The following is a 21,231-nucleotide window of genomic DNA, read 5'->3' on the forward strand; positions in this document are numbered from 1 at the left end:
GGTAGGAGCTGCAGAGCCAGCAAACTCTAGCCCAAAGCAACGCGGAGATTCCCCACCTCCCGTCGGAATATACATTAAAATCAATTTTATTTTTTAAAAAATGCCTCCCCTTCCAAAAAAGAGAGAAGCATATGGAACTTTGCACTTACGTTGCCGCTTTTTCGTGTGCCGATGAACTGCAGCAGCAGCAGCCGAGGAAGGATCCGATCTTCCAGGACCAAGACACAGAGAAAGCCCCGCACAATGCATCGGGCACCCAGGTAGCCACCAAATTCCCCTTTTTTGGAGGGAGAGGAGAGGTGGAAGGGGAATCAGCAAGCAGCCGGCCAGGCGGGCGCTTCCTCCTCCAGAGCAGAGGTGTTGTTTCTCGGTGGCAAATTCACAACTCCAGAGAACAAATTCACAGTTCCGTCCGGGTTCGCCATGCTTCTCTCGGCGCGTCTCTCTCGTCCTCCCTCCACCTTGTCTCCCGCTCGGCCCCTCCCTTATTTACTTGCTCTTCCTCCTTACTCTGAGGATGACGAGGAGGATGCTGATCAAAGCGATGCCGATCCCTCTCGCGGCGGCGCAGGCGACACCGCCGGCTCCCCAGCCCCGGCCAAGGCGGCCGCGCAGCCCGGCGAGCGAGCCCGGCGCGCTGCTCCTCCGGATCAGGGCATGCCCCGCACTGCCGCCCCGGCCGCCCGATGCCCGCGCCTGGCGCTGCGCTCGCCTTCCGCGCCGCCGGGAAACTGAGCGCGCAACTTCTTTCCGCAGAGCCCTCGCCTTGCCCGGGACCTCCTGGCGGGGGGCGAGGCTGGCGGGCTGTTGCTTGGCCGCGGAGGCAAGGCAAGGCAAGGCGGGCGGCGCAGGCTTCTCCTCCCGTCTCCGGCGCGCGCTCCCTCCTTCGCTCGCTCGCTCGCTCTCCCCTTCCTCGCTCGCTCCGAACTGGGTTTCTTGATATAACTCTCAATAAGCCCACAGGGAGGGCGGGCGCAAAGCCTGCATCGCCCTCCCCCTCCGCCGAGCCGGATTGGCCGGCGGCACGGGGGCGGGGTCGAGGGCGGGGCCAGCGCGGCGAAGGGCGAGTGGGCCAGTTGCTCCGGCTCCGCGGGCCGGGCGGCGGCGGGCGGCGAGGCTGCCCTTGTGCAGAATGGCTGATCGGGCGTCCGCTCAGGCGGCTGTTTTCGGCCAGCTCTAGTCTTGCCTTAACATACGCTGTTTTCCTTTTCCCTGTTTGTTTCCCACTCTTACCTGCCTACCTACAGGGGGGAAAACATTCAGCTCCTCTGAGCGCGTGCAGAGTACCCTTCGCCTCGGACGGCGACATGGGGGCCGGGAAATGGCAGGTTAAAACAAAGCCTGAGCGCAGCCAGGAAGGAGTTTGTTAAAACTGGTTTAGTTTATATTTACATCAGAACAGCTTCTCGAATGTCCTTCCAGCCCTGCTTTGCTTCCATAGCTTGAGTACAGCAAGGAGGTAGAGTCAGGGGTTGGGACTCAAATGACCTGGGTCTCCTCCAGCTCTGCAGTTCTGTGACTCAGATACTAAAAGTTTGGGGTCTTTTGTTGTTGGCATCCGTCCGTCTCAGGAGACAATGGAAGAGTGTGCCTTTGGGGATGAAGTCAAATCGGTGGAGAGTTACAACATCTGCTGTGACTGTAGAGACTCCTACTGGAGAGAGATGTTTTGTTGCAGCCGGGGCAGATGGATGCGTCCAGGTGCACCATGGCATTTCTTCTCTCTGTGCGGCCATTCCTCCTCTGGTCACTGCTGTGGACGCACAACCTGTCTGTCTCCAGGCACTGTGGTTTTCTGCAAGGGATGCCCACACAGCAGGGTTGATGTTGCCAGCCTTCATGTCACATTTGTTAGGGGTCTGAGCCCCCACATTTGACATCTGGAGTGTGTTGGGTGGTTGCCCCTCACATCCTTCCTGCGGCACCGACCCAAAGGGCCCACTAGGCTGGTCCTGAAGCCTCCTCCATAGCTTGCTGTGAATGGCAGAGGTGGATTTGGGAGAGCACAACTGGTTGGTTGGGCGCTGAGCCAAGAGGGTGCTGCAACAATGGCTTAAAACAGAAGAAGGCGGGGGAGGGATTTTGGTGTTGCCCAGAGTCTGCCACTGTGAGTGAGCATCAGAGGTGTCCCATTGGCCAGCACAGTGACTGGGATTGGGGCTTGAAGTAGAGACAGCACCTGCTGCCCTGGGAGCTCTGCCCGCCACTCACTTGCCAGAGTGGGTGACACTGCAGTGGAGCTGCAGGCTGAGGCTGGACCCACCTTGTCAGAGGGCTAGCGATTGGAAGTAGCAGCCCCTTTGCTCACCCAAGCGGGCAACAAGCAGTGGAGGGGTGACAAGGGGCTGCTGCCTTCATTTGTTTCCCCCCCTCTCTCTTTGGGTGGAGCTACAGTTGGCATTGAATCCTGCAGCTTCCCCAAAGGGAAGAGACCACTTTGGCTGCTGCCTCCCCTGCTGATGCAACCATGTTGGTGCCAGAGGCATACCTAGGCTCCCTTGTGCCCTTGGCAAGGAGCTGTCTTGGAGCTTCTGAAGCCAGGAGACACCATGGACAAGAAATTCAAAATATTTTATTTTCATCGCTTTTTGCTCTCCACCAGCGACTTCCTCCATGGTTATGCGGGGGGTCAGGAGTTCAGGCCTACTCTGCCTTCCCTTCTCCTCCTCTGTTGGTTCCTATGTCTGCCTCTGTGCCTCCTTCCATTTGCTACTTTCTCTCCTAGCTATTCCAAGCCAGAGTGGAGAAGGGTGATTTTGGTGCCCTCTTGGCCTTGCACCTTGGGCGGGGGCCAACCTAACCAACCCCTATGTATGTCTCTGTTGGTGACTGAGCAAGTGAGATGTTTGTAGACCAAATCCTTCACACATCCAGCAAGCTTGGCAAGTAGAGGCCAGTGCAGCTCCTTGCCACCATCACTCTCTCCCAAACCCAAGGATTAGCCACCATCCCTCACCTGCCTACTCACTCAATGTAGACCCCTCTGTCCAGCAGCTGCTCCATGTAGATCATTTTTCAGCCCTAGTTGGCCTTCCCAAAGTGTGGCAGCCCAGGTGTGCCAGCCCTGGAGGTATTTTTCAAGTGCCTGGCTGGTTGCCGTGTGTGTGTTTTAAAATGGTGCTAAATATATCTAGCATCTGGATTCAATTCAAATTCACTCAGGCATAAGGTCAGTTGATGGGCTTACCCCAGTAAGTATGCTTACTATTTAGGCTACAAAATAGGTTGTCAGTCCCATTGAACCCTGTCAGCCTTGCATCTGAGTGGTGCAGCAATGAAACGGCTAGCTCCTTTGCAAAGGTAAGCATGGTCAGGTATGGTTTCAAACAGGATGGAGGACCACATGTTGAGATTCCTGCATTGCAGGGGGTTGGACTAGTTGACCCTCAGAGGTCCCTTCCAATTCTAAAACTCTTATGAATACACATATCGAGCTCTGAATAATCTGTCAGAACCTGGTAGGCTTTCCACCCACCCACCCCAGCATTGGAGGGCTAGGGTTGCAGTCTGCATTTGCTAAGGCACATCTTTGACCCACCAAGCCGAGCTGCAGCCCACAACTGCATCCTGCAGCCTGAGGAGTGCTTGACAGCCTTTCTTGTTTCCCCAGCCTACTCTCGACTTGCTTCCAGCACACTTTGGCTCTCCAGTTCTTGCTCAGAGCAGGTCAAGATAATGCTATTTATAGGGCCCACTGGTTGATGGAAATGCAAAACAAGTGAGCTTTTTGGCTTTTGACAGCAATATCCTGAACATGACATTCCCATATGTCAGCTGGAGAAATGCAGGTTAAAAGGTGGTGGAATAGATTAGGTGTACAAATGGCTGAAAAGGAGCACTCAAGGAGTACCAGTTAATGGATTGCTCTCCGGGTAGGAGGAGATAAGGAGTGAAATTCCACAGAGGTTTGTCATGGGTCCGGTAGTGTTCGGTATTCCACCCCCTCCCGTTTAATGGCTGGGGTGAAGGAGTGGAGAGAGTGCGCATACCACGTCTGCAAGACTGGTTCCAAAGCATGATGGAATTGTTAAAGGGCATGAAAGAATTGTTATGCTGCATTACATGACCCCATGTGTGTTGCCTGCTATGCTTTTCCCCAAATCCTGCACTGTTTCAGAGGTAAAAATAGGATCATACTTTGAACACTCCTGCTCTGATTCTTACCTATTCAAGAGGGTTGGCGGCTTGTTTCCATTGTTGGATGCACTATTTTCATTTAGAATAGTTTTGTCCTCCAAAAAAGAAAAGGGTTCTTAGGTTAAAGTTATACTGGGAGAAAAAGAACAAAACATTAATTGTCTCCTGTAAACAGCAATTCAGAACATCACCAGTTGTAGTGTGTGATGCTATGCACTTCATGGTAGTGGTTGAAAGATACCATGTGTATACAATTGGGGCTCACCAGCACTTCCTTTTTTGCCACACAGATCCAGGTTTTCCAGGTCCAAATTGGAGTAGTTTTTTGTTTGTCCTGGTGTTTTCGCTGGGAAAACCCATTTGTTACCACTGAATCAGAGCAAGTGGCAACCAGGTTTTCTGTGGATTGCTATTTGCTCCGATTCAGCAATAAAACCTGGGTTTCCCTGGGGAAATCACCGGGGCACGGGGCGGGGACACTGTGTCCACTTGGACACAGACCTGGAGAGCCTAGATCTGTGCACAGAAAGTGCAGAGCAAAGGCAAGTATGGATGAGTCCTTATGCGATGCATATAGAGACGAAATGCACCCCCAGTAGCTTTTGGCCATGCAGAGATTTCAAGGAAGAGGCTCAAAGCTCAGTCTAACACAATTTTTTACAAGACAACTCCATAACCATTCCAAAAGGCAGAGGTGGGTAGCAGATACCTGAGACTGCTGCCAGTATTCAGGGATTCCTGAAACACATGGCTTCCAGATCCCAGGATCTGTTATTCTTGCTTAAACTTACTTGTTTATTCATTCGTTTTATTTTCTTTCCAATTCAGGTGGGCCCTAGGTGGATCACAGAAATATCCCTAAAAATACAATAAACTCTGTCCTCATTTTAATTTTGAAACAGGACATTTTCATTCCAATGAAGGTAGGAGGACTGTCATCTTGTCTTGCAGACATGGCTTCACTTAAGATTTTCTTTCAGTGTGGTTCTGGGATAGTTCCTCTTAGTTTGTAAGAGGTTCTTTTGTTTCTGCCTGGCCTCATTGCAGCCTTCAATAGCAGGTCCAGCACTGCAGGATCCCCAAGGAAACAGGCAAATTCCATGTAATAGACCCAGTGTTAGTGCTTGGGAGAACTTGTAGCAATCTCAGTCTGAATGTTTCTGGACTACAATGCCCATCAACTTTGTCCATTGGCCATGTTGGCTGGAGCTACTGGGAGTTGGAGACCAACAACATCTGAAGGACCAAAGGTTCCCAGTCCCTGCCCTATATCCTCCGAAGGTTCTGCTGGAGGGGCTCCATCCTGACCACTGCTGTATAAAACATGGTTCCCTTGCCCTCTTTAACTTATTTCAATGTTATATTTAATACATGCCTCTTCATCTATAATTCATCTTTTTCTGACTCCAGCTTCAGTCTGCATCCCATTGACTCTTGCACACCTTTCTCATTTTCCTCTTAAGGGTCAGTTGAGAATTCTCTCTCTATATATAAAAAAGGATTTGGGTTTGTATGTTTGTTTCTTTAAAAACCACATGAAACAGAATGAGACACTATCGTTTACTCTGAATTTTTAAATACCTGTTTATTCTCTGGAGGAGTCGGGTGCATTATTCATTTATCAACAGAAAACATGATCAATTAGTTGCCTTCCACAAGGTGGTATCAGAATAAAATGACACAAGAGCCCAAGCATTGCAATTTTCCCAAAAAGGGAAAATCAGGGTTCTAAAACCTAATGAGGAACTTCCATTGAAAGGCTATTTAAGAATAGGAAGTTGTCTTTATTCATTTCTGTGTGTCTTTATTAGTTTCTGTTGTAAACAACACAAAAACACAGCAAAACAGCCCTATCATCCAATTCCAACATTCCCCTGCACCTCTTGATTTGAGGAATTTGATCAGTCAGCCTACTTTGTATTATGGGTCTTGGACAACGTAGCAAATCCAGGACAAAAGGGGAAAAGGAAAGTTTTTGCTTATTTTTGCCATCTTTGGCTCTTGCATTAATTACATTTTACTGTATCACTATGTAAATAATTGCATAACTAAATTGCCCTCCCCTTTGGCCCATTTAAAATAATATATACACACATATGAAGCAATAAGATTAATATATGAAGCAATAAGATTAATTTGGAATGCCAGTGTAACTAAGAACTCGTGGTGGTAAAAACAAGCTCAATGAATATGCTAGGAGTAAATAAGTTGAAATTCATTTACCATATATTATTCATCAAGATCTGGTGTGTGTAGCAAATGGAAAGTTCAGTTTAGACTAAGGAGATGAGACGAGTTGGAAATTTCACACACACAAACCCCCAAAATCCACAGAGAACACTGCGTCAGGCATAGACAAACTCCGTCCCTCCAGATGTTTGGGACTACAATTCCCATCATCCCTGACCACTGGTCCTGTTAGCTCGGGATGATGGAGATTGTAGTCCCAAACATCTGGAGGGCCGGAGTTTGCCTATGCCTGCACTAAGTGGTCTTGGGCCAGACATTCTTAGCCAAACCTACCTCCCAGGACTGATGAGAGGGGAAACTGCTATGTAAGCTACCACGAGGCTGGATCCCAGTGTGACAAAGACAAGCGATACAAAAGACTCTTCCATTCAGCTGGGAATCCTGTGGGATCTGGGGTTCTGCTAATACGTATGGAGCCTACGTGCAGACTCTTGTATGCATGTGAAATTCAGTTTGCCCCTTCCAATGGATGTGCAGAGATTAGGGGCAGGCTCGCAGCCATGATCCCATTCTCCCCACTATGTACTCAGTGAAAGAAGCAAAGAAGGTTAGAATATTGGAGGGAATAACAATGCCCAGACATAGAGTACAGGCTGCATTCAGGCTACCACAAGTCTGTTTTATTAATAACACTTTGATGGGAAAGGGGGGCATGGCAACAGCTTCTTCTGGGTAATTAAAATGTTGGAAAGTAGTATGGGAGATGCTTGCCTATTCTTAATTTTTATTTTTAAATAAATTATAGGAGAAGTAGAATCTATTGTTGCCTCCGTTGACTCTTAACAACGAAACGGCATCTCCTCATTACCATTTCTTGATGATAATATCTGTGTGGTGTGTGGCTGGTTTCACATTGTATGAGTTAAAGCAGTGGCTCTCATGCCGGGGTGAGAGTGTGCAGCACACCAACAGGAGGACATGAAATTCTTTTTTAAAAAAATGAATATTTATTGGTATTTTAAAAATCAAAAACAAAAATAAACAAAATAAAAACAACACAAAAATACAAAAAAATCAAAACTTAACAACAATTAAAAACACATAAAGTTTCAATTACTTATTTTCTTTTACCTTATTTCTCAGACCTCCTCACACCTCCCCTTCTTGTATTCCAATTTAAATTGTCAGTTCAGCAAGTCCTTAGGAGGACATGAAATTCTAGGGAAGGACAGTATCCCATTCCCAAGGCAGGTGATGCTCCCCTGACAAATTAAAAGTGGAGTCAATAGGCTACAGAGCCTGTCTGCCTCTCTACAACCAGTCAGGAAGTGGCTCTGTCAGTGGTCTCTAACCTACTACCTTCCACCCTGTCAGTCTGAGTGAGCACCATCCACTAGTGGAAATGTCTCTCACTGCAGTCCTGGGGTCAAGTGCCTTCCACACTGTTTTCTCACCCTATTCTGGTCCAGGAGAGTTGGGAGCACAGATATTATTGCTGCTTTGTTCTTATTGTGGTGATCAGTGGGGAGGCTTAGAAGAGGCCCCAATTATTATAGTTTGTGTGATTGTTGCTGTCAGTATAATTTCAGGTCTTAACATTGTGCAGATATTAAATGCAACATAGGCTTCCAGTCTTACCGACTGCAAGAAAAACAAGGCAGATTAGAGGGGGCAGGACAGGGAAGGAGGGTCAGTTTCCTATTCCTTGTGTTAGATTTGTGCCCTAAATCCAAATATCTTCTAGATGCAACAGTGGCAGTTTGCACATGGCTATGAACTAGGATCTCTGCACATATTACCTGTGGGCCAAGTGTTTTGCTCTCAGAAGTGTTTCAGAAGAGGATTCTGAGTTCAGAAAGTTAAGAAAGTCTGTGCCTTCGTATAGGGAACATAATGTGCGATGAAGCAACTTGCAGATAATAGTGTACATCTGATTGTAAGGAAATGGGAGATGGCACTGTTTGTGACAGAGATTTCCTTACAGTGATTTGCAGCAATGGTTTGTATGTGAATTGCAAGGATTTTATACCACCATGGTTGCACAAGGCCTAATCATTTATCCCTGCAGTCTCATATTTACACAGGCATACTTATGTGAAACTTTATACATTAGAGCACATGTGAATGGCGTTTGAGCCTGTTCTTATTAGTCCAATTCTTATTATTACTGATACCAGTTTGGCTTTTTAGTTTATATTTGGTAGTGTTAAGGAGCTCTCTGCTAGGCATTGTGTGATAAATTCTTACTATGTCCTACCCTTTTGCCAGTGGAGATGTTAAAGAATACCAAATATATAGGTAAAGGTAAAGGGACCCTAACCCTAACCCTAACCATTAGGTCCAGTTGTGACCGACTCTGGGGTTGTGGCGCTCATCTCGCTCTATAGGCCAAGGGAGCCAGCGTTTGTCCACAAAGCCAGCGTTTGTCCGCTGGTCATGTGGCCAGCATGACTAAGCCACTTCTGGTGAACCAGAGCAGTGCACGGAAACGCCGTTTACCTTCCCGCTGGAGCGGTACCTATTTATCTACTTGCACTTTAACGTGTTTTTGAACTGCTAGGTTGGCAGGAGCAGGGACCAAGCAACGGGAGCTCACCCCGTCGCGGGGATTCGAACCGCTGACCTTCTGATCGGCAAGTCCTAGGCTCTGTGGTTTAACCCACAGCGCCACCCGCGTCCCTTACCAAATATATAGTGGACACTTAAAGAACATCATTCCACTTGGAGGGTGATCATTAGGACATAGGAAGCTGCCTTGCACCAAGTCAGACCAATGGTCTATCTCACAGTGGCAGAAGTTCTCCAAAGTCTTTCCTAGTCTAGCCAAGAGATATCAAGCATTGGACCTGGAGCCTTGTGTCTGCAAAACATGTGACCTACTCAGCTACAGTCCTTCATTCAACTAAAGGGCCACTTAACTTGAATTTTGTTCATTCAAGTAAATGTTATTGGACTCATTGTGGGTTTTTTTCTAGGCCATAATTCTGAAGCATTCTTGGATGGGTAAAACATGGAACCAAACTCAAATTCTTACTGAATCAGTTTGTTTCCCCCCGTAAAATGTCTCCATCTTTTATTATTGCAAGTAAGGAAAGTGAATCAGCCAGACCACTGAAAAGGAAGGGGCACAAGGAAGCATTGTTTCAAAAGTTTTTATAACCCCTATAAACCAAGGTTATAAAAATAAGTTCCTATTCAGCTTAATTATGTATCAAAGTCAAGTAGAAAATACAATGAAATCTAATAAACAAGGAAGAAAAGTTCGTTGATAAGGGTCAAACTCAAAAGTCAAAACACTGACAAGAAATTGTTAACCTTTACAGCTAACCCCTGGAAATATTTCATCCTGAACCCAGTAGTTACCTGGAGCCAGGTGAAAAACTGTGGGCTGCTTACAAATCTACATACAGTGGTACCTCGGGTTACATACACTTCAGGTTACATATGCTTCAGGTTACAGACTCCGCTAACCCAAAAATAGTACCTCAGGTTAAGAACTTTGCTTCAGGATGAGAACAGAAATTGGGCGGCGGTGGTACAGCAGCAGGAGGCCCCATTAGCTAAAGTGGTGCTTCAGGTTAAGAACAGTTTCAGGTTAAGAACGGACCTCCGGAATGAATTAAGTACTTAACCCGAGGTACCACTGTATTTTAAAAACTCTATGGAGAAAATGTGAGTTGATGGTAGAATGTGTTTTGTTTGAGGTGATTTTTAAGCTCTTTCTGTCATTGGCTCATTCACATATGCTTTCTTACTAGTAGCATGTACTTAAGCTCTTTGCACATGATTAAAGGTAAAGGTACCCCTGCCCGTACGGGCCTGTCATGTCTGACTCTAGGCTTGCGTGCTCATCTCGCTCTAGAGGCCGTGAGCCGGCGCCGTCCGAAGACACTTCCAGGTCACGTCACCAGCGTGACGAAGCTGCAGCTGGCGAGCCAGCACCAGCGCAGCACACGGAAACACCGTTTACCTTCCCGCTATAAAGTGGTCCCTATTTATCTACTTGCACTTAAGAGTGCTTTCGAACTGCTAGGTGGGCAGGAGCTGGGACCGAACGACGGGAGCCTACCCTGCCGCGGGGATTCAAACTGCCGACCATACGATCGGCAAGTCCTAGGCACTGAGGTTTTACCCACAGCGCCAACCGCGTCCCTGCACATGATTAGAGCCCCTGAATTGATAGATGCTCCAATCACACCATCTTTTTCAGATTTTATACTACAGTATATGTACCATAAATGGGGGCAGGGCTTGTGGACACGATCCCGCTTGCTAACTCAGGATGACATCTGAACAGCTCTAGGCAAGTCATCACTTTTCCCATTGTAAAGGGTGGGATTTCTATCTTTCTCATTCATAGAGCAGGTATTGCTTTTTGCGTTCGCTGTTTCTGTTATGCCAATTAAGAATCGACAGGGCATGTGTGCAGAAAGCTGTTTGTGCATATTGTTGGGTTTTTTTTGAAAACACACAGGCCGGTGTAGATTTTCAACACACACTTTTGCTGTTTTCTCGTTTTGTGCATATCTGAGGGATCAAAATAATATATATAAACACGCTCCTCCATGCAAGAGTGTGTTGGAAATAGTTATGAACAGGGCCAAGAAAGAAATGAAAACAATTGTAAATTCTCAGCACAGGCTTTCAGATTTCTGCACATTATCTGATGTAGAAATTTTTAATGTGGTTCATATGCAGTTGTCTGCGACCTTGAGTGGAAAAGTTTGGAACCTGGTTTTCTCAATTTATCAGACTATCCTACATTTACAGGCAAAAGGGATAAAGGCTGGCCTTGTTTGTGGGTAGCATCATACGGACTCCGAAAATTAAATAGGTGTACAACAGCTGCAAATGTTCATTTAACTTTGTGTGACCAAGCCCCTCTTTATGTTATACTGCTTCCACCAGTGCAATCTCACGCTGCATAGTTGTGCAGATGTACATAATTTCAGCAGTGAGCCCTTTTGGTTAAGTGCACCACCTGCCTGACAACGGCCTAATTCCAAGGAGTAATCTTGTAGGAACCAGTTCTTCTCGTTTCCTGAATTTATTTGCATGGCACTGATTGGCCAGCCTTTGTGTGACCATCACAAAGCAGCCCCCCGCTTCTCAGCCATGCCCCTGTCAGAGCAGATTCCAATGAACGAGGGAGGGGGGGCTTTAAAATTGAAATACTAAACATGTGGTGTGCTGGGGGCAGGGGGAAGCAAAAACAAAGTGGACCCCCTACCAGAAGTATAAGAGTGTTCAGGGATACTCTGAGTTCAGAAATTCTGTGTGTGGCAGCTGAAGAGTGAAAACAAGAAGGAAACAAAACCTGGAACAGGTGCACCCAACCACTCTTTGAAGGCACCTCTTTATGGAGCCTAAGAGATTTGAAAGGTGATATTTTCACTACATCAGCTTCTGTAGATCAATGTGAGCTCTCACTGTAAAAAAGAAACGTTGCTTGCTAGAGGTCTGTGTAAACAGAAGGATGCTCTGATGCCAACAGACATAATCCAATAACAGATATCGCCCAGTTGTAGATTAATAGGTAGAGGGTAGGACTGATCAACACATCAACCTCTAAAAAAAGCAGCACAGGAATGTGAGGGCAATGAAGGATATATGCTGACCCAAATGGTCTATGGGATGCCCATGAGTAGCCCTTCAGATGGACAATGGTTAGTGAGGATGAGAGTCTGACATGGTTCATACATATTGGTTATTGTGGTCTATACTCTTTCCCCGACTTACTCTCCTCCTTTATATCAAACTCTTAAGTGTATTTATCAGCGATTAGAGTTAACAACCATTTTCAAGCCTGCCCTGCCTTCTGGAAATGGTGTCTTTCTAGGCGTTAATAATGTCGTTTTTCCTGCTACTGGTAATATCAGGGAGCTATGGCACCCTTCTTTTCTGGTATCATCAAAGATGCATCACATTCTGATTCTAATCACATCCCAGTCATTTCAAAGTCACATTGTAGTCACATCACATAGCTCGGTAATAATTATTTAACTTTATTGCTATGCTGAATAGTTTTCTGTTTGCTTAAGGATAACTTTAACTTGTAGTCAGAACTGATTACCCTATGCTCACAAATGAGCTTCTTCCAGGTACACAAGGTTAGCCTCACGGAGGTTTGAGGAGAGAAATAATAATCAAATTGGATTAAACTAACTGCTGCTGGACTTAAATTCAACACGTTCCCAAGTAGGGAACTGTAAAACATGTCCTTGCTCTTAATAGAGGCCGCATACGTTAGAGAAGCAAGGCTGTGTTTGCTTGAAACGCAATCGATCATGTTAATGTTTGCATGCTTGCCGCATTTTTGTTAACCTCTCAGAGAAGCCAGGCTTGGGACTAAGCTCTTTGCATGGCCCTCACACGATAAATTGCTAAACCATGCCTTGTAGCACCCAAGGGGTTAGATGCTTTGTGCTGGCTTTATTAATTTTCTAGAAGGAAAATTAATACTCGTCCAATATGGGGGACTGGGAATAGGTTTGTCCTGGATCAATAGGACTGTCATGCCTGAGTGGAGGAGTCCCATGGTTTCATGGTTTCCCTCTGGCTGAAGTGTCAAACCCAGAGAGGGGGGAGGGAAACGCTGGTTGGAGAAGCAGGTTGTGGTCAGTTCTCAGAAGATAGTTCTTCTAGACATGGAGAGGTGACAGGGTTATTCTGATAGTGAGGCTGCTGGGAAACAAGGAGATGACAATACAGCAGGAACAAACCGAGGTGGAACGTGGAGCACATGCCATGAACTAAGGATTCTGAAAACCAGTTGCTGGAAACAGCAGGGGAGAGTTGCTCTTGTACTCGTTCACCACAGGCGTCTGGTAGGCCACTGTGAGAGCAGGATGCTAGCCTAGACAGGTCACTGGCCTGATCCAGCAGGATCTTCCTATGTTCTTATGGAAAGCAGGTAGACATGCTCTTTTTGCAAAGAAGAAGTCAATAGACATAAAGGGGAAATTAGGTAAGGGCATGAAACGGCTGGGAATGCTCATGGTGGGGAGAAGTGGAATAAGGGGGAAGTCCATCAAGACGTGGGCCCCTCAAGGATTGTTGTCACTCAAGGAGGAGGGCTCCAGCATCTGGACAGCTTGTGGTTCAAATATACCTCTAATTATTACCCTTGAAAGGAGTCTAAGGCTGCCTTATCTCTAAAATGTCTGAGGGGAAGCAGATTGTATAATTTCCAAAGGATGCTTGTTCAAGCACAGAGCAAGCCCTACCAATGAATCAGTGACAACATTCCAAGAATCTTGACTGAACCCTCTTTAGGCCTGGTCTGCACAAAGAGGTGCTTTGTATTAAAAAAGCTTAATCTATTCTTCCGCTTCTAAGTTGTAGGAAATACTAGCTAGTCTTGCATATCTCCGTTTCTTGTCATTCTCACCACAGCATCCTCCACCCCCATATAATATTTGATGTGACAATATTTGATGGACTTCAGAAAATGGAACAAGTTCCTTTCTCTAATTAGTCGGTCCGAGCACATGTCAAGCAGAGCTAAAGGGAACTGCTTACATCTTATCATACAGGCTCAAATGGTATAAATACATAATACATGAAAATGAGTCATATTATGCTTTAATCATGGAATTTTGAGCATAAAACATTGTGATCGTATTGTTTTTTGTTAAGGAAACAGATGAATGTGCACCTCTTCCAGCAGGCTCTCAGATGAGTGTATCAGTGACTGAAATAACTTATGAATAATTTGACACTGTAGCTTATTATGAATTCTATTGCTATAACTGTTCTTTAATGTTTGCATGGTATGGCTATTACGTTATGAATACATGTTGTTTATTATACTGTAAACCACCCTGTGACCTTTGGGTGAAGAACAGTAGGACTTATAATAAATAAATAAAGCACTTCAGAATACCTTATGATCAACTCATCATTTCTCACCTTGTATTACTCTGACCTCTCTCTTAAAAGTAGAAACTGGAGCTAAACATGCAGAGATGCATTGGGTGTAGGGCTGATTCACTCTTGCATGTGTAAGAATTAATTCCTCATCTTCTGGGTCACATCCACATGACTGTAGAACATGTGACTTCTCTACAGCTGATTACCACACCTTGGGGACTGGTTCACACATTCATATCTGAGTTTGGGGGGTGGGTAGGCTTGATCCAGTGTGGATTCACTTCCTGGAATAGCCAGGCTATCTTCCTGGTGAGGTAATGGCCCTCTAAGTATGGCCATATAACCATATGGTTATATCGGCTAGCCAGACAGCTAAAATGGGCTGGGGGAGCACAAATCTGTGCAGATCATGCTCACCACCTTGGGCAATTGCCTCATTTGCTGGCCCTGATCTCCGAGAACTCATTTACATGTGCACACCATCCCTCGATAAATATACATTTTGGAATTGGTAAAAGCTTTAAACTGAATGTGTGAACTGGTTCCATTGATTAGCATTGTGTTTTAGGTAATATGAAATCTGTGGTGGCTATTTCACACATGGAAGTCCCACACTGGAGGTCCTCCACACAATTGTCACATAGGGGATTGTATCATCTGTGTATCTTCAGTGTATTTTAACGGTGGGTGGGGCACAATAGACTTACATATCACTAGATCTTTCAGCCCTTCATTTTACCCACAGATTGATTAGTCTTGCCCAGACGTGAACTGTCTCCATTGAGAAGCAAGGTGTTTTAAGCTGACATCCGTCTCTGACAAATGATTTGAGGGTGTGAACCAAGCTTACCTCATACAGATCTATACCCAGGCTTGGCTGGAGTCACTATCTGGTCATTACACCGAATTCCTGAACCTGCTCACATATGAGGTTTTGTGATTCATATCACCTTGCCTCTTCTACTCCTAAAACATGCCATTTGCACCTCCCTTCGCAACATGAACATGAACTCTTGTGCATGCATGTACAGCACATCAAAGGATCCGCCATATGGTTTTTCAATGGAGCATGTAAAATATTTATTTATAGTGGCCATGTTGATGTAGGTCCATGTGCAGTCCTGCACATCACATTCAAACTGGCAGGGGCAGGAGGCAGAGTACACGGCGTGTGTGGAGAATTGAACCACTAGATCAAAAACAACAGATGTTTGTATTTTCAGGGACCGCTCTAGATCATGGTCTGGAGATGAGAATTATAGACTGGCACACAAACTAGTCCCTTCATGGGAGATCAGTATAAAGTTGAGGACAATTGCTATTAAGGGTGTCACTGCATCAAACCAAATCCTTCCTTTCACAGAAGAGACCCTGATCCCGAAGAGGCTCCTGCCACTGGAAGGGGGAGAGGCCATTTCCCTTGCAGCTCCCCATGGCTGTTTTAGAGGGTCCCCCAAAACTCCAGAGCAGATTTTCAAGGGGCAAAGCACTGCAAAAGCAAGGAGGAATCACTTTCTGACTTTCTGACAGTGGGAGACCCACACATGGGAAGTCTGCACCCAACCTAAGTGTGGAGTCTCTCTCCTTATGACATTGGGAAATAGCCGCCCACTTGATGAATGAAAATGTGGGCACACATTTTGCAGCACCTTGATTTAACTGCAGCCGGGTTGCCAGGGGTCCTGATAAAATTGCTTCCTTTGGCCTGAAGCCTTTCCCTGCCCTAGATTCCAATCTGAATCCACTTACCTATTCCCAGACCTAATATTTAATGGTTTTACAGACTATTAACACGTTTTAACTGAGTAGCAGTGATCATATATTGATGAATGAACTTTTCTAATAGATGTCCTCACAATGTTCAGTCTTGGCCTTTCTGTCTTGCACATGCTAGTAACTGACATTTCTTACCATCCCAGTGCAGGCATGAAGATTCACAATTAGAACCAGACAGCTAAAACGGCCCAGCTTCCAGTTTTTCAGAGGCCTAGAAGAAAAGGAGGGAAAGAAAAAATAAGTTTGAGTTGTGCCTGCCTGAACAGCTTAAAGATTTATCCAGATCTAATAATCCCCGCTGCTGAACAAGATTCATTCATATATGTGCATATATATGCTTTCACACACATAGGCAGGTAAGTGGCCTATAAAGACAGAATTGTATTGGCTGGCTCCATATTGATTCACAACATGAGACTCCTCAGCTCCAAGGCAGGAAGCTGCACGTCGCCTTGATCATCTGATTCTGTAGCCACAGCTGCTTATTTACAAAGCTATTGTATTGCCAACCTTACTATATGCTTGTAAAACATGGACCACTTATAAACGCCATCTCCAATTCCTCAAAAGATTCCATCAACGGTGTCTCTGAAAAATTTTACACATCACTTGGGAAGACAGGTGAACTAATATCAGTGTACTGGAAGAAGCAAAGATCACCAGTGTGGAAGCGATGATTCTTCAACATCAACTTCATTGGACTGGTCATGTTGTGCAGATGCCTGATGATCCTCTTCCAAAGCCACTACTCTATTCCTAATTTAAGAATGGTAAGTGTAAGTAATGCTGGTGGTCAACAAAAGAGGTTTTTCTCAAGGCAAATCTAAAAAAAATGTAGTATAAAGACTGACAACTGGGAAACACTGGCCTGCAAGTGCTCCAGTTGGAGAACAGCCTTTACCAAAGGTGTCATGGGCTTTGAAGACGCTCAAACTCAGGACGCAAGGGAGAAACGTGCTAGGAGGAAGGCACGCTTGGCAAATCTACACTGTGATCAACTCCCACCCGGAAACCAATGTCCCCACTGTGGAAGGATGTGTGGATCCAGAATTGGCCTCCATAGTCACTTATGGCCTCATTGTTAAAACTGTGTTTATGGCAGACAATCTTACTTGGCTACGAGTGATCGCCAAAGAATCCTCGGTTACAAACAGATGCCCCAAACAGGCAGCAGGTTTGTGAAGTGGTCTTTCTGGTTCCTTACCAAAAGCCATGGTGGAGGCTGTAATCCAGTACTTTTACCACTTGAATTCTGAGCGGTCATGTAAAGAATCGTAATCCTATTTATGCAGGTTATTGTCCTTGCAGTATGTGCTGCATGTGCTATTGACTGGAGTGTTTTATGCATGATATCCTGTTTATTACACATAATGATTTGTGCTCTGGATGCTACTGGGGCAGGCATGTGTGATCCCACGTTCAATACTGTTTCTGCCTACAAACATTTCAGAACGGCCACACCGCTTCACTTCCAATCTGTGCATTACTCTGTAAGTCCTGTAACTTTTTACACCACAATCTGGAGAGGTCCAAAGACATTGTGTGGAATGGGCCACAATGGTTCAGGCCGCCATCTCTTTGGTTGTTGGTTAATAAATTGCAAATAAAAGCATGTGTGTCAAGCACAACAATCACTTGCATCCAATTTGGAAAACAACAACAGCACAATTTCCAACTATTTCTGGTAAGTACTTAAATATGTACTGCCGTCTTACAAGAAGGTATAAATAAAAACACACAAAAATATAACCTAGCATCTAAAATCAGGTCCTAGGCCCGGGGTTGTCAACCTGGTCCCTACCGCCCACTAGTGGGTGTTTCAGGATTCTTGGTGGGCAGTAGGGGGTTCTACGGCACAAGCTGAATCCTCCTTCCATCAAGCGCTGGTGGGCGGTAAGGAAATTTTACTATCAAGAAAGATGCATTAGTTGGTGGTAGGTATAAAAAGGTTGACTACCCCTGTCCTAGACAAAGAACTTGTGTTCAGTATCAGCTGTTTTCTCAGCACACTTAGACTCTAAACCAATTCGACCTGAACAGATCCACAAATGTCATGAGTGGGGAGGGCAGGAGCTGCCTCCCCTCCCCAAAAATACAGTGAAGCCCCCCCCCCCCTAGTTCTGCATCAGCTGTGCATGCCCACCGCTGGGTGAGCTCACGTCAGATGTGTGAGCTGTGGGATGTTCGCATGCCATATCAGCTTTCCCTGCAGCGTGTGTGAGAGATGTCAGCATGCTGCAGAGGGGGCCCATTCATGGCGCAAGCGTGCTACAGGGCATGCTGACATGTGTACACGCTACAGGGTACGCCAATATTGTGCAGCCCGGGCCCCCTCAATTGCGGGAGAAAGACAGCATGCATGACAAACGTACAAATCGAGTGATTAAATCAAGGTTAGTTCATCACCAAAATGGACATATTGACATTATACATTAGCATTAGAAAATGCAGAACAAATATTGACTGTTTTTACTCTAGAAAAAGAAGTGCCATAACTCACCATGAATGCCTCCCTTGTTCTCTTCTAATGACATGGCACTCACCTGAGAGGTGCAGGAACTGAATTCTGGTACGTTCTGGCTGAAAAAAGCTCTGGTCCCTTTATATCAAGGGTGGGGATTCTGTGCCTCCCCAAATACTTTGGACTTCTCCACCCGCCTTTGCCACCTGCAGCATGGCCAATGGTCAAGAGTGATGGAGTTGTATCCCAACTACATCTGGAGGATGACAGGTTCCTCTTTCCTGGCATATAGCGTCTCCAAAAACCTCTTTTAATATACTTAAAGTAGTTTAATAGTAATTCTCTTTTTTTCTTAAGGAAGCCTGCTGATTTTAATTTGGCAGAACATCTCAGCTCCTCACTGCTATGGTAACTGAAATTTCCTGTATTCTTTTGACGATACCACAATAGCAATGGGGATTTCTTCCTTAAGGTTTTCATTGCTTTTAGAGCGAAGTCCTGGAATTGAAAAACAGGTGACGAGGCGTAAGAGTTATTCTAGGCCTGTGGTGACAAGACTGTATGCTTAGTAGTAAGTCCCTTTGAGCTAAATGACACTTATTGCCTAGCAAGTGTGCCTGGGATTACAGCACCTTTCTTCTGCTCACAACCCTAGAGCTCTTCACAGACCATAGAGCAGCAAGATCACCAATGGATCATCTGGCTCAACTCCATCTGTGAGTTGACATTCTACAGCAAATGTATCTGCAGTATATATATACCCAATCAGCTGAAGGGGAACTTCATCTTTGTCCAAATTCTGCCACTTCATTCATTTTCGTTTCCTGTTCAGCGTTGTGCACAATGTTGCTTTACAAATTTGCCTTTTTGCCCCTCTCTTTTGGGCCAATAAGCACTTACTCACCAAGGACAGCTTCCATTCCAGTCACTGCAAGATATATGGTGCACTATAACCACATTAAATTATATGCCTTCTAAGAGGTCAGATAATTGCATTATAAATATACAACTTGCTTATTAGCATGTTTTTTCTCTCCATTTCAACATTGATTTTCAGTGTTTTACTAAATGGCTATCTGTGTGCTGGCGGCAGGGTTTCAGGGGAGGGTGTACACACACTTAAACAAACAATATTCAAGTCTCTGTTATTAATCTGTTCTTCTAAATAAGCAGCACTAATGAAGTCAATGAGTGATGAATAATTGAAGTCCAGAGGACTGGTCAGTTGAATAATGGCTGTAGGATCCGAAACTATCATCGGCCTGAACGGTAGCAAAGTCAACTCACTCATGGCCAGGTCTGCAGAAAGAGAGAGGCATTGAATGCTTTTTGGAATGACAAATAGTGGAATGATGTAAATCTGTATGGTTTGTTGCTTCTGGCGTAATTGTTTGCAGGGCTAGTCCAAAAATAATAACATTTGCAAAAATTAGAATCGCAAACTTTATTTATTTGACTTTCTTTCCTCTTATCAGGACTAAGTTTAAGCACAACTAATGTATCACAACCAATCAATACAAACACCAGCCTTTCTCTTTTAGCAGTTTGAACAAAGGTCAGCTGAATAGAAGTGAAGGGAGAAGGGCCACAGCTCAATTGTGGAGCATCGGCTTTGCTTGCAGAAGGTCTCAGGGTCAACTCTCGAGCACCCCAGGAAGGGCTGGGGAGATTCTCCTTGCCAATCAGGGTAGACAATACTGAGCTAACTGGGCCAATAGTCTGACGCAATATGAGGCAGCTTCCTATCTTCCTGTGTTGTGTGTCGAGACCACCCAGCCCCTGAAACAATGACACAGTGAGACATAATTTTACTTATCAAACCTTTATTAGGCATTATACAAATAAAACCATAAAAGACATAATTTAAGTTCATGGGCAAAATTTAGACCACAACTTTATTGAATAAAGAATGTGAGTGGTATTGGCTTAAGCATTGGCATCCATACTAAACCAGACTCCTGCCTCCCTTGTAGGAGTCTGTTAAGAGTGAACCACCAGCAGGGGAACTCGAATGATGGCAGTAGTGTTGAGCTCACCCAAGTGTGGTTCCCTTGGGGTCCTGGCATGGCCCAAACCTTCTGCGGGCTTCGGACAATATCCAGGCCAACCCCTGGATTCCTTTAACGGAATACCCTATCCGCATGGAGGGGCAGGTGATGGCCACACCTCCCCTCCCCCACCGCTTGCTGATCCAATGCCTAACAGCCAAACCTTACAAAGCTGTGATGACTGCTATGCGGTAGGCAAAAACCAAATGGCCCATGCCAATCAGCCAAATGGAAAAAAAAATCCTACCAGGCCCCTGCCACAAGGCAGATGACCAACAACGTCCATAGCAAGGCCAAACACATCCTACTAAATAAAGGAAGGGAGGGAGGGTGATCTGCCGCACGAGGCGAAAGTGAAGGAGCTACATTGTGCAGAGGCTTATATCTTACTCCCTTGCCACCGCCCCCCTCCCCACCCGATTGGACCTAATACTAGGGTGATTAAATGAGCAACCAACCAGTGCATGACAGGGCATGGCCCTCAGGTGATCTGTGCCCTCATTGATGATAATACGATTTCCTGTATAACTGGCCTGTGGAGAATCAGAAGTGGAAGCACCTTCCTAAGTGACATTTTCAACATTTAGTCCTGCTCTTGCTTAGGACTCAGATATATTTAAATCAGGCATAGGCAAACTCGGCCCTCCAGATGTTTTGGGACTATAACTCCCATCATCCCTAGCTAACAGGACCAGTGGTCAGGGATGATGGGAAGTGTAGTCCCAAAACATATGGAGGGCCGAGTTT

At 45.5% G+C, this 21,231-nt stretch overlaps 2 protein-coding genes across 10 annotated transcripts in view; both read right to left on the reverse strand.

The window, feature by feature from the left end:
* The window catches only part of PCDH9 (protocadherin 9), a 754,509-nt gene extending 753,580 nt beyond the window's left edge, over positions 1-929 (reverse strand). For all 9 annotated transcript variants that reach the window (XM_083737782.1, XM_083737780.1, XM_083737779.1 and 6 more), the window contains exon 1: positions 150-929. The gene's annotated coding sequence lies outside the window, so the exon portion shown is untranslated. The remainder of the gene's footprint in view (positions 1-149) is intronic.
* Positions 1-21,231, reverse strand: part of LOC310842696 (uncharacterized protein) — a 1,538,459-nt gene that overhangs the window by 1,366,452 nt on the left and 150,776 nt on the right. The gene's annotated exons all lie outside the window — the stretch shown is intronic.

Source organism: Podarcis gaigeae (genome assembly GCF_964106915.1).
Source record: "Podarcis gaigeae genome assembly, chromosome: 4".
Taxonomy (NCBI): Eukaryota; Metazoa; Chordata; class Lepidosauria; order Squamata; family Lacertidae; genus Podarcis; species Podarcis gaigeae.